This window comes from Prionailurus bengalensis, chromosome B2, assembly GCF_016509475.1.
Source record: "Prionailurus bengalensis isolate Pbe53 chromosome B2, Fcat_Pben_1.1_paternal_pri, whole genome shotgun sequence".
Taxonomy (NCBI): Eukaryota; Metazoa; Chordata; class Mammalia; order Carnivora; family Felidae; genus Prionailurus; species Prionailurus bengalensis.
Genome location: NC_057349.1, coordinates 120,286,252 through 120,299,456, shown reverse-complemented (window position 1 = coordinate 120,299,456; position 13,205 = coordinate 120,286,252).

Here is a 13,205-nt window from a genome sequence, read left to right as displayed (position 1 = left end):
GCATGAACAGGGGAGGGGCGGAGAGAGGGAGAAAGAGAATCCCAACAAGGCTCTGTGCAGTCCGTGTGGAGCCTAAAGTGGGGCTGGAGCTCACGAACCATGAGATCATGACCTGAGCTGAAATCAAGAGTGGGATGCTCAACTGACTGAGCCACCTAGCACCCCAGAATGATGAGTTTTAACTGGAAAGGTGATTAGAATATTCAGGTAACTAGTTCTAGTGGGCTATAGGAAGTATAAGTTGGAGTTCTGGAAAGCAGCTAGATGTTAACATGGAAGGGAATTTTTAAAGCTTTGAGTATGGATGAGGAGAGAGGTACAATTAGGATTTAGGGAGGCAAGAGTAGTAATGCACATGGGATTGCTTAGAACTATAGCAGAAGGACCAAGGCATAAAAACCAAAGTGAAGGGAGGAAAGAGTTTCGGGAGAATTCAAGTGATCATTATTGTGAACAGCCACTGTAGTAATCCTCAGTGGTAGCTTCACCTTAGTATCACCTGGTGTATGGTCCCGTTTGAGACCAACCAACTATAGAAGAGTTGAGAAGGATGGTCATAAAGGAAAGTCCTCAGAATTTGGTGATTAGGAGATTGCTGGCGATCTTTGAGAGAACAGTTCCAACCTAATATTTGGGATCGGAGGCCAAATAGAAGACGAGTTAAAGAATGAGGTGTAGTGAAGAAGAAACTCTGGTCAGACCATACTGCCTTAGAAAAACATTTTGAAACTAAACCAAGCCATTTTTTGTACACTTCCTCAAAACCACTTTTAGAGAAAATAGCTATGTTTGGAAGACAGCACTGAAAGAAATCAGCAAACCAGTCCATGATTCACTAGGTTTCTGTGACCCTAATTATCGCAGGGGGCAGGCCACGGACCCAGCAAGAAAAGATGATATGTCAAATTTGGGGAATAACTCTGGATGAAAATGGTCAATGAAAATGGCTCCAACATGTCCTCCATGGTGATTCCCCACTTTCTTCCTTCTGCATAAAGTCTTTTTTTCCTTTTTCTTTTCTCACTCTCTTGGCTTTTTGCTCTCTTACACAGGGAAGCGAAGTGATTGAGTAAGCTGGAGGATCTAAGAGCGAGAAGTAATTTAATTAGAAATATTTCCTACCACTAATTTTGTCCTTGATGGGATCAGATCATTTTTGTTTCAAGGAAATTTTTATTTTGATAGGAAAAAGAGAACGACATTAAAATTTGCCTTCACAAGGGAATTAAAAGCAAAAGTGAATTACTGGGACCTTATGAAGATAAAAAGCTTCTGCACAGCAAAGGAAACAACCAACAAAACTAAAAGGCAACCAACGGAATGGGAAAAGATATTCGCAAATGACATATCGGACAAAGGGCTAGTATCCAAAATCTATCAAGAGCTCACCAAACTCCACACCCGAAAAACAAATAACCCAGTGAAGAAATGGGCAGAAAACGTGAATAGACACTTTTCTAAAGAAGACATCCGGATGGCCAACAGGCACATGAAAAGATGTTCAGCGTCGCTCCTTATCAGGGAAATACAAATCAAAACCACACTCAGGTATCACCTCACGCCAGTCAGAGTGGCCAAAATGAACAAATCAGGAGACTATAGATGCTGGAGAGGATGTGGAGAAACGGGAACCCTCTTGCACTGTTGGTGGGAATGCAAATTGGTGCAGCCGCTCTGGAAAGCAGTGTGGAGGTTCCTCAGAAAATTAAAAATAGACCTACCCTATGACCCAGCAATAGCACTGCTAGGAATTTATCCAAGGGATACAGGAGTACTGATGCATAGGGCCACTTGTACCCCAATGTTCATAGCAGCACTCTCAACAATAGCCAAATTATGGAAAGAGCCTAAATGTCCATCAACTGATGAATCGATAAAGAAATTGTGGTTTATATACACAATGGAGTACTACGTGGCAATGAGAAAAAATGAAATATGGCCTTTTGTAGCAACGTGGATGGAACTGGAGAGTATGATGCTAAGTGAAATAAGCCATACAGAGAAAGACAGATACCATATGGTTTCACTCTTATGTGGATCCTGAGAAACTTACCAGGAACCCATGGGGGAGGGGAAGGAAAAAAAAAAAGAGGTTAGAGTGGGAGACAGCCAAAGCATAAGAGACTCAAAAACTGAGAACAAACTGAGGGTTGATGGGGGGTGGGAGGGAGGAGAGGGTGGGTGATGGGTATTGAGGAGGGCACCTTTTGGGATGAGCACTGGGTGTTGTATGGAAACCAATTTGTCAATAAATTTCATATAAAAAAAAATTTGCCTTCATTTTCTGGCAAGTATTTGCATAAAAATATACACTTGAGGGTTGGTGCCCGTGCATATTTCAGTGTACTAGGGTAACATTGATGTTTTTCTTCTTTTGTTTTGTCCTTTGATGCTTAGAGTTAGAACCCAAACAAGTCAGAAAATCATGATTCTTGAATTTAAGTGAGTGTATTATTGGTGTTACCTACGAAAGCTTCATGATTGTTGTTGTTTCTAGTTTTAATGACCGTAAACGCGGAACTTACATCAGACGACTTCTTTCTCCTGGTTTGCCCCGATAGTTTTTCTTTTCTTCTTCTCCTTCTCCCCCTCCTCCTTCGTTTTTAACTTTCTGCTTTAACCCACTCAAACACCACATTTGTGTGTCTCTTAATCTCAATGGTTGCTTCTGTTTTGATATTCAGTGATGAGTATTTGAAGTAGGGGGAGTAAGAAGACACATAATAATACAACTATCTTTTTTTTTTGAGGAACCCTCATGCCATTTGCCATTTGCAATAGTACCTGCACCATTTTAAATCCCACCAACAGTGTATAGGGTTCTAATTTCTTCACATACTCTCCAACACTTCTTATTTTTTATAATAGCCATACTAACAGGTGTGAGGTCATATCTCCCTGTGGGTTTGATTTGTATTTTTCTGATGATGCGTGAGGTTGAGCATCTTTTCATATACCTCTTGGCCATTTGTATGTCTTCTTTGAAGAAAGGCTTACTCAGTGTTTTTGCCTATTTTTTATTTTTTATTTTATTTTATTTTTTAACGTTTATTTATTTTTGAGACAGAGAGAGACACAGCATGAACGGGAGAGGGGCAGAGAGAGAGGGAGACACAGAATCGGAAACAGGCTCCAGGCTCTGAGCCGTCAGCCCAGAGCCTGACGTGAGGCTCGAACTCGCGGACCGCGAGATCGTGACCTGAGCCGAAGTCGGACGCTTAACCGACTGAGCCACCCAGGCGCTTGTGCCTATTTTTTAAATCAGGTTACTTGTCAAAAAATTAAAAATAGAACTACCGTATGATCTAGAAATCTCACTTTTGGGTATGTATCCAAAATAATTGAAATCAGGATCTTGGAGAGATATCTGCATTCCCATATTCACTGTAGCATTATTCATAAAAGCTGAGATATGAAAATAATCTAAGTATACACTGGCAGATGAATGGATAAAGAAGATATGGTGTATATTTACAATGGCAAAGCATTCAGTCTTACCAAAGAAGCAAATCTTGCCGTATGTGAGACCATGGATAAACCTGAAGGACATTACACTATGTGAAGCAACCCAGTGACAGAAGGTCAAATACTGCATGAATTAGTTTGAATGAGGTACCTAAAATGGTCAAATGCATAGAAACAGAAAGCAAATGGCTGCCGGGGGAGGGGGGGGAGGGTAAAGTACGGAGCTGTTGTTCAACAGGCATAAGGTTTCAGTTACACAAGATAAATAAGTTCTAGAGAGGTAGCGTAAAACACTGTGCCTGTAATTAATACTGTATTGTGCACTTAGATGTTTTAAAGTGTTGATCTGGTGTTAAGTGTTCTTACCACCATCACCACCACAGAAACCTCAACAGAATGAGCAAAATATCAACACAATCTTATTCAAAACTTTCATATGAACTTACAGTCTTATTCTAAACTGATGAAAAACTCGCAGAAACACCAAATACCTTTTTCCAGAACAATCTTTTTAGCCTTTACGGCCACCCAGTAGAGCTAGGGATGAGCATATAATCCAATTTGATTCTTTCTCTCTTTTTTTTTTTATCACTTCCCCTTTCCCCACTGTAGGTGAGAAAGCACCTGTCCTCGAAATTATGGGAAACTGGCCAAAGCATGAAGTGGACGCACAGAAGATAAAACATAAAATTATCATGGTTCTTCTGGAATGGCTTCAGTCCCATGAGCAAACAAGTACCCTTTACTTTTTAGGCAGCCGGAGTTGAAATTATATCATTTGCAACCAAAACATTCTTCTAGAATAGAACAAAAATCAACAGATTAAGAGTCCTGAGACCAAATATGGTCTGTATCACATAGTGCACATTCAGGAACTATTAGTTGAATGAATAGACTTTCAAAGTTTCCATTATCTCCCTATGAAAACATGGGCAAATCACATTATTTTAATGTCTCTGATTATAAAATAAAATGTTGATGAACATTGTCTAAGATCACTTCCCACTGGAAGTAGGTATAATTTCTGTGAAGGTAAAAGTAAATACTAGCTATTATTATTATTATTATTTAAAAAAAAATTTTTTTTCAACGTTTTTTATTTATTTTTGGGACAGAGAGAGACAGAGCATGAACGGGGGAGGGGCAGAGAGAGAGGGAGACACAGAATCGGAAACAGGCTCCAGGCTCCGAGCCATCAGCCCAGAGCCTGATGCGGGGCTCGAACTCACGGACCGCGAGATCGTGACCTGGCTGAAGTCGGACGCTTAACCGACTGCGCCACCCAGGCGCCCCTAGCTATTATTATTAACATCAATCTCATATTTGAGAGACTATTTCTTTGCAGGTTTCAATTTTCAATGCAAGTTGCATTTTTCTATTCTCTCTTTCTCATTGTTTCACTGAGCGTCAGCATTTTACAGCAAATTATCTCTACTAAAAGTAATAAACATTGTATTTGTCAGGAAAGATATTCTGTATATGCATTTTTATATCCTGAAAAAAGCAACATATGTGTTATAAAATAACTAAACAAAGACACATTAAATATTACATCACAATAGAGAGCTCACTGCTTCACTAGGTTCTAAAAACCACAGGTCATTGTCTTCTGCAAATGTTTCAAGTATATTGCACTATATGACTATTACGAGAGTTGTCCAAACATCTGCTTATCAGTCACATTTGACTTCCAGGTTTGTTGAAACAGTTTAAATATTTTTTCTTGTGTTGTGCTTTACTCCTAGTCTTTTGCTTGTATAACAGAAAATTCATTATACTAAAACGTTAAAAATTAGATGGAGTTGTCTGATTACCTAACCAAGGTTACAACTGAAAATCCTATGTCTAAGCTTTTGTTTGGAACCTAATAATCACACCTTATTCACTTCCTTAGGGGGACCGGTTAACAATTTATGTAGAGAAAAGAGAAGCATGTGACCTGAATATGAGGAATTAAGCACAATTCATAGAACTGCAGTCATAGTGGGATTTCCACAAATGTCACAAATTTGTGTTGCACGACGTGGAGAATGTGTGATGGTCTGACAGAGTTTGTAATACAGGCTACCGGGTTTAAGTTGGAAATAGGTTAAACTCCCTAATGTGGTTGAAGAGGCCATTACTTAAATGAGATGGTAAAGCCTACTTCCCAGACTCTCATTGCTTCAAAGATTTCAGTACCCTCCCTGTAAGAATGTGACATCAAATCTTAATATCTGCTCCAATTTTATCTGAACTCTGTCATTGTTGTTTTCCTTCAGAAGGATGACTCTGGTCCAGTTCTTAAATACTGTAATTTGTGGCATTCAAACAAAGACCGGGAGGGAACCCAAGCCAACTCTGAGCTTTTTTCCCTTTGTGTTACAAGCAGGCTTCCAAAATAAGATTATATTCGGAGCCAAAACACTACTAATATTTGCCAGGGAATGAAAGAACCTCCATAAAGAGGCAATTTCCATCACTCTGTGGTCAAATTCAGGAAGATGGAGGTTGATCACACATGCAGGAATATAAAATGGATGTTTAAAATCATCAGCTAGCTCCTGAGACTTAAAATTTTAGTATGAAAATACCTTGATATCTCCCCAAATATTAAGGAGGACAGATTCAACAACTATAAAGAATATAGAATATCACTTTTAAAAGACACAGTGGAGAAGCCATGGCTTTAACTGAAGGCTGTGGCCATGTGATATGTTCTTTTCATTGCTTACTCATGAAAACCCTGTTTTCAATCGTTCTAAATAATATTCTGGTTATAGCATAATGATGCCTTCCAGTCAGTGACCTTTTTGTTTTATCATCTCATTTTCTGAAGGTAAGGAAAGGGCACTTAGAAAGCATCCTAGCGTTTAGGTTTCTTAAGGTTTTACTCTTTTTTAAGAGAAAAAACTCAAACTTACATGGAATCCAATGCAACTTTTTTTTCTCAACGTTTATTTATTTTTGGGACAGAGAGAGACAGAGCATGAACGGGGGAGGGGCAGAGAGAGAGGGAGACACAGAATCGGAAGCAGATTCCAGGCTCTGAGCCATCAGCCCAGAGCCCAACGCGGGGCTCGAACTCCCGGACCGCGAGATCGTGACCTGGCTGAAGTCGGACGCTTAACCGACTGCGCCACCCAGGCGCCCCGCAATGCAACTTATATAATGTCTTCACGAGCGATCCAATTGAGAAACAATATTAAAACACTAAGAATATTACAGGTTCTTAAATCTTTTCTTTCGCTAGCTAATGCAGATGAGGAGGCATGTGCACAGTTATTTTTAAAGACAGGTTTATTCCAGGGCTCTGAAATAGATGAGAGATCAACTTTGGCATAGTATGTGCTTAAAAGAGATCTCACCAGGACTCCAGTAAGAGCAGACTCCCTGTGCACCAGCCGCACTAACTGAACACAGTCTGAAGAGAGAAGGGGAGGAAAATTCATCTACGCTGATAGAAAGAGTAGGGGTGACTTTTTGCTGAGAACAATGACTGGGATAGAGCTTGAGTGAGGCTCATGGATCCCAGTAATGCTGCAGAACCTGATTCGGGTGCAGGTTACCTAAGTGTGGTCCCTTTGTAAAAATTAACCAAAGAGTTTGCTTAAGATTTGTACACTTCACTGTATATTTCAGTAACCAAATTTACCGAAAATATGGAAGGACACTCTAAAAGACAACTGACCTGGGCACCTGAGTGGTTCAGTCAGTTAAGCATCCAACTCTTGGTTTCAGCTCGGGTCATGATGTCACAGTTCATGAGTTCGAGCCCTGTGTTGGGTTCCACGCTGACAAGCGTGGAGCCTGCTTGGATTCTCTCTCTCTCTGTCTCTCTCTGTCTCTCTCTCTCTCTCTGTCTCTCTCCCTGTCCCTCCCCAAGTCATGCTGTAAATAAACAAACAACCAAATGAATAAACAAACAAAAGCCAATTGATCTCAATTCCTTTAAAAAAAAAATCATCGTCAAACCAAACAAAACAAAGCACAACCAGATGCAATGTATAAATCTTGACTGAAGTTTGGATTAGGGGGAAAAGAGCTCTAAAAGTCTATTGGGGATGACTGGAGATATATGAATATGGAATGGTGAATACATTACATCATGAGATTATTGTTAATTTTCGTAAGTGGGATAAAGTATTGTTACATGGTTTTCGGGAAAGGCTCACGGATGTCCTTAGAAATATAGAGTCAGGATGTTTGCAACTTACTTTCAAACTGCGGAGAAAATTGCATGCGTGTGTATGTGTGCCTGTATATAAGGGTGTGAATGTGGCTTTGTGGAGGAGTACGGGTTTATTATTGTTTCTTGAAGTCTGGTGGACACACAACCGTTGCATTAGTTCTAGGGGTCCGCCACAGTGATTCCACAAGTTTGGGCCTTATGCTGTGCTCACTGCAAGGGTAGCTACGGTCTGTGTGTGTGATTGCGTGAGTGTAACAGTGAGAGAGTGAGCTGATGACAGAAATGAGATGCAGTTTTCAGCATTGCGAAATCCCAGGTAGAGCGTACATGAAAGAATTTTTAAACATTAATGTACTTAAAATTTTTTTTCAAATAAAAACGGGCCTTTAAAAGGAGAGGAGGGGCAAAAAATGATCTTTTGACCCAAATCTGAAGTCTCGAGATTCCTACTGAACTGTTTGGAAACCAGAGGAAGCTGCAAGGCTAAGGAAGAATGTGGAAATAATGGACCCCGAGACACGGGATGAGTTATATTCTTACATACAAAGCTCCTGAACGCTCACCGTCCTAAATTTTATTTTTATATGGCACACATTTAGAAAATTTAGGAGTGTCCTGGAAAGTTGTAACAGCTGGTCTGCCAGCATTGGGCCCCGGGGCTGGGGGTGGTGGATGCCTGAGGAATTCCGAGGCCTGGGAGAGACGTGTATGTTTCCGAGCGAGGCCCCGCACTGCCCAGGAGCCCACAGTGTGAGAAGCAAGCCCCTGGACGGGCCCTGACAGATGTTATGAAAGGCTGGTGTTAAGTGCCTTTTTCAGGATATTAAACCAGCGTCCTAACTGGCAAAAAAATGAATTGTCACTGACATTATGTCGGCCCATTGGAGACCCTCTCTGCTACTTTCCGTGATCTGGGAACCATTATACACAGGAGATCGATATGCCCCTGGGCAGGAATTTAAATAATGATTTCTAATAAAACCTATTTCAGACTGCTCGGGCCAGAGGATAGAGACAAGTCACAAAACATAATGCGTTTAAAGCTGCTCTCCCTCCCTTTCTCTCTTTTTTAAAGACCTGAATAATGGAAGAGAGATCTGGCGATAAGGCACCAAAAAGGCCTTTCGGTCCCGGCCAATCTGCTTAGCTAATGGCTGTAAGCGGACACCCCTAATGAAATAAAAATGTCTCAGTTCAAGTGCATAGCTGTGCAATTGTTAACAACCCTGAACTCTGGCTGCGATCCTGCTGATGGGTACTGGGTAACCAAGTAACGCGCTGACAATTTCCCATGACTTCCTTCCTTTCTGCCCCTGCCTAGTGAACAGCTAATAAAAGCACCCTGCTCCAGATTAAAGGCCGGTAGCATCACGGGGGATTGAGGCCCGGGAGACGCGGGTGGGGGTCGTGTTTATCTCTTTCCTCGGCTCCTGAGCGTGGACCTGCCCGGGATGCATGTCAAGCGCTCAGGCCTGTGATGGGAAATTGACGGCGCTCGGTTTGGCCGGGGGAGGGGTGGCGGGGAAGGGGTGGGGGGTGGGGGGTGGGCGCTTGTTACAAAGGTGCAGGGGAGGTAGAGACGCGGGGGGTGTGTGCCCCTCCCTGGGCCCTCGGAGCTCCGAGGAAAAGCCGCGTCCAAGTGTGCGAGGCCGTGATGGCTGTGGTTAAAATGGTTTCCCCTGGCTCTCCTTCCCAGCTTGCAGTTGTCTGATTTCAATCAGTGGCCGGTGGCAGCTCCCCCCACATGTCCAGCCATCAATCTTCCGCCGCCCCTGGATGAGTGTGTCACAGCACGGGGCATGTTCTAGTTAAAAAATAGCCTTTGCCGCAGCTCTCCCTCCTCAGCCACTGATCAGTACGCCTTTGATATTTTTATTAAAAAAGAAAGAAAACACATTGGAAAATATGTTTCATTTCTCACAGCACAGACCAAAGCCCCTGAGGTTGAGGAGGATGGGGGTCTGTTGAGAGGAAACCGGGGAGGGGGGAGGGGGGGTGCTGAGTTCTACCTTTGAAATCCCAGAGCTTTGCCAGGTGGGCAAGGCCGTGTCCCAGACAACTGAGTCTCTGAGGTCCCTGCCAGGGTGCTCGCAGGACCAGGCTGTGTCCCCGGGGTTTTCGATGGCAACAAGCCAATATCGCAATCCTCCGACAAGGGCCGCACATTTTAGAGAGAGACACGATTTTGAAAGAATGTGAAAAGAAATCGTGATCTCCCTCCCCCACCCCCACCTTTTCGAGACACCCACCGATGGACCACAGCACCCTGGTGGCCTGATGGTGTCTCCCACCTCACTGCGCGCTCAGCCGCAGGAAGGAGGAGAGTGTGGGAGGCGGGGAAGTGTCGCTCCTAGGCAGGGCTCTGCTGGCCGGCCTCCAGGAGATGCCTGTCCACTGAGTCACCTCCAGGAGACGACACAGTAAACATTGTGTAGCCAGGTTCCCGGCGCCTACTTTAAAATAGGCTGTTCCGATCTATTTATCATCAGCAGTCCACCTACCTTCCTGGCAGAGTCATTAGAAAACCCTCTGGGATTGAGCGTACCTGATCCCCACCTCTCCACCCCTCCAGCCTTTTGTTCCTTTGTAAGGCTAAGGAGTGTCCGGCCTGGGTGAGGTTTATTTCAGTTAGGTTTTTAAATGAGGTCAGTCGTCCAGCTGCTGGGAAGGACTCTCACATTATCAAGCCCTTTACCCGGCAACACAAGAATGGAATTTAAAGTAAGAGGACCTCTAGGTATCCCACCCTCTCAAGCCTCATATTCTTTGGGGGGTTGATTAGAAAATCATCTATCTTCAGAAGGGTCTGTAGGGCTTCTAGTAGAGTAGGAACGTCGAGGGGAGGGGAAGGAGGGTTTCTAGATGGTCTGACATGGTAACTTCAGCTGAAGGAATCTGTAGGTCTGGGAGCAATTCTATTTTTGGAAAATCTTAGAATTAGAAATGACAACAAAATACCCTGGGACTTGAGGAGGTGTCCATAAATGGTTTTCGATATCTGGTACTGAGTACGCTTGGGATAAGGGTTCAAGGATATGGTGAGCTTCCAGCCCTGTGCAAGACTACAGACAATATTTATGGAAGGTAGTATCCCCATCCTAAAGAACTGATTCATGTTAAGAAGAAGAAGATGATTCGTAAGTGTTCCAAAAGGACATGAAGGAAAACAATCTCTTTATGAAGTAACACTTAAAGAGTTTCTCCATCTGGTTAAGCATTTCATTATGGATTGACTGAATTCGATGACTCACCCCACTTGCCGGCTTCTCATGGCCCATAAAATTTTACTGGTCTCGAAATTTTTATTCTCGAATGAATAAAATTGCTGTTTGTGTTGGTACAGATGATTATGATGTTTACAGTTTAGGACATAAAGACTAGAAGAGAATAAAAAAGCCATCCATTCACTCAACCAATACTTTTGGACAGTCTACTGTGTGTTAAGCACTGTTCTTGGAGGTAGGCATACAGCAGGAAAGAAGAGAGTATCCTTGGTAGCATTTACAAGCTAGAGGAGGAGACATACGATAAATAATTAAATGAAAAAAAAAAAAAGATATAATATCAGATACTGATAAATGCTACCAATAATAATGCAGGTGGTTAGAGGTGGCCTTCCTGAAAAGATTTATTGACTAGAGAACTGAATGTTGAAAAGGAGAGACCCAGAGAAGAATGTTCCACACAGAGAAGCCAGCCTGCCTGTGTGAGAAAAAGAAAGCAAGTTCGTAGCAAGGTGACCATCTGCCCCAGTTTGCCTGGAATGGAGGGTGTTCTCAGAACACATGACTTTCAGTGCTAAGATAAACTGGGAATTGTTGGTCACCCTATGCATTCCCAGATACGCCAAATGAGAAGCTGTGACAGAGGATGAATTTGGAGAGTTAGGCAGGGGTGGGGGCTCCTGGAAGCATGGTCTGGAGTGATCTCATTCTGAGATTGATGAGAAGCTTTGTAGGGTATCTGTGGGTCCCAGGCTCTTATTCTAGAAGATTCCTATTCCATAATGGCGTTGACACTTGAATGATTTAGTACGTAGAATTGGATATATATGGAATGAGATTAGCAGCGTACTTAAGGGTTCTTTCCATCCTGCAGAATTTTGGAAAAGTGAAAAATATAAGAGGCTCAGAGTTGGAGTGATCTGTTTTTGTCATTTGCTGAAGTTGCTACAAAAGCTCCAGTGACAGAATGGGAAGAACAGGCAGTGGGTGGCCTTGGTATGAAGACTTTAATAGTGTAGGCCTTCATTTCTCAGTGGGATTGAGGGAGGGAGGATTCATTTTGGGAGGATTAAATTTATTTGTGGGAAAGGGGAGATTTGATTCATGGTATAGGGGCTTTATCTGTGAGAGTTTGAGAATGAGAGGGATTGCATTCGTAAATTTGGTAAGGTGGCAGGAAACATCAGACATTTGATGTTGCCATTGTGTTACTGGGGCTGTGTGATAATCTGGGGCTTGTTGTTTAACCCTTTGTGGTGAACTGGGGTGGAATTAGAGCAGAGCATAGATCAAGGTGAAGAGAGAATGGAAGGTAACAACAAGAGATAATATTGCCTCGAAGGAATATTCATATCATGTACTGAGCCCTATCAGAAGCTTCTGGAGGTAACATTAAACGGGCATTTATAAAGGGCTTAGGGACTGAATTGGGATTCCATTGATTCTCTGTGGCTACATAGTGGCCAAAGACTAGGGACCCAGCCCCACAATGATGCTGGCGGGACATCTCTGACATCTCTCTGCTAAATTTGTCTCTCAAGGGAGACAGCCCATCTCTAGTTGGCTGCTAGATTGCTAATCCACACCCCCATCATCTTTCATTTTTTTAATTTTTTTAATTTATTTTTTTTAATATGAAATTTATTGTTAAATTGGTTTCCATACAGCACCCAGTGCTCATCCCCACAGGTGCCCTTCTCAATGCCCATCCCCCACCCTCCCCTCCCTCCCACCCCCCTTCCACCCTCAGTTTATTCTCAGTTTTTTTTTTTTTTTTTTTTAAATTTTTTTTTTCAACGTTTTTATTTTAGGAACAGAGAGAGACAGAGCATGAACGGGGGAGGGGCAGAGAGAGAGGGAGACACAGAATCGGAAACAGGCTCCAGGCTCCGAGCCATCAGCCCAGAGCCTGACGCGGGGCTCGAACTCACGGACCGCGAGATCGTGACCTGGCTGAAGTCGGACGCTTAACCGACTGCGCCACCCAGGCGCCCCTATTCTCAGTTTTTAAGAGTCTCTTATGGTTTGCCTCCCTCGCTGACTTATTTTTTTCCCTTCTCCTCCCCCATGGTCTTCTGTTAAGTTTCTCAGGATCCACATTAGAGTGAAAACATGTGGTATCTGTCTTTATCTGTATGACTTATTTCACTTGGCATAACACTCTCCAGTTCCAACCACGTGGCTACAAAAGGCCAGATTTCATTCTTTCTCATTGCCACGTAGTATTCCATTGTGTATATAAACCACAATTTCTGTATCCATTCATCAGTTGCCCCATCATCTTTTAAATGAATGTAAGACTCCCTCCTTATTGGTCTCCCAAATCTCATTCTTCCCTCCCAGAC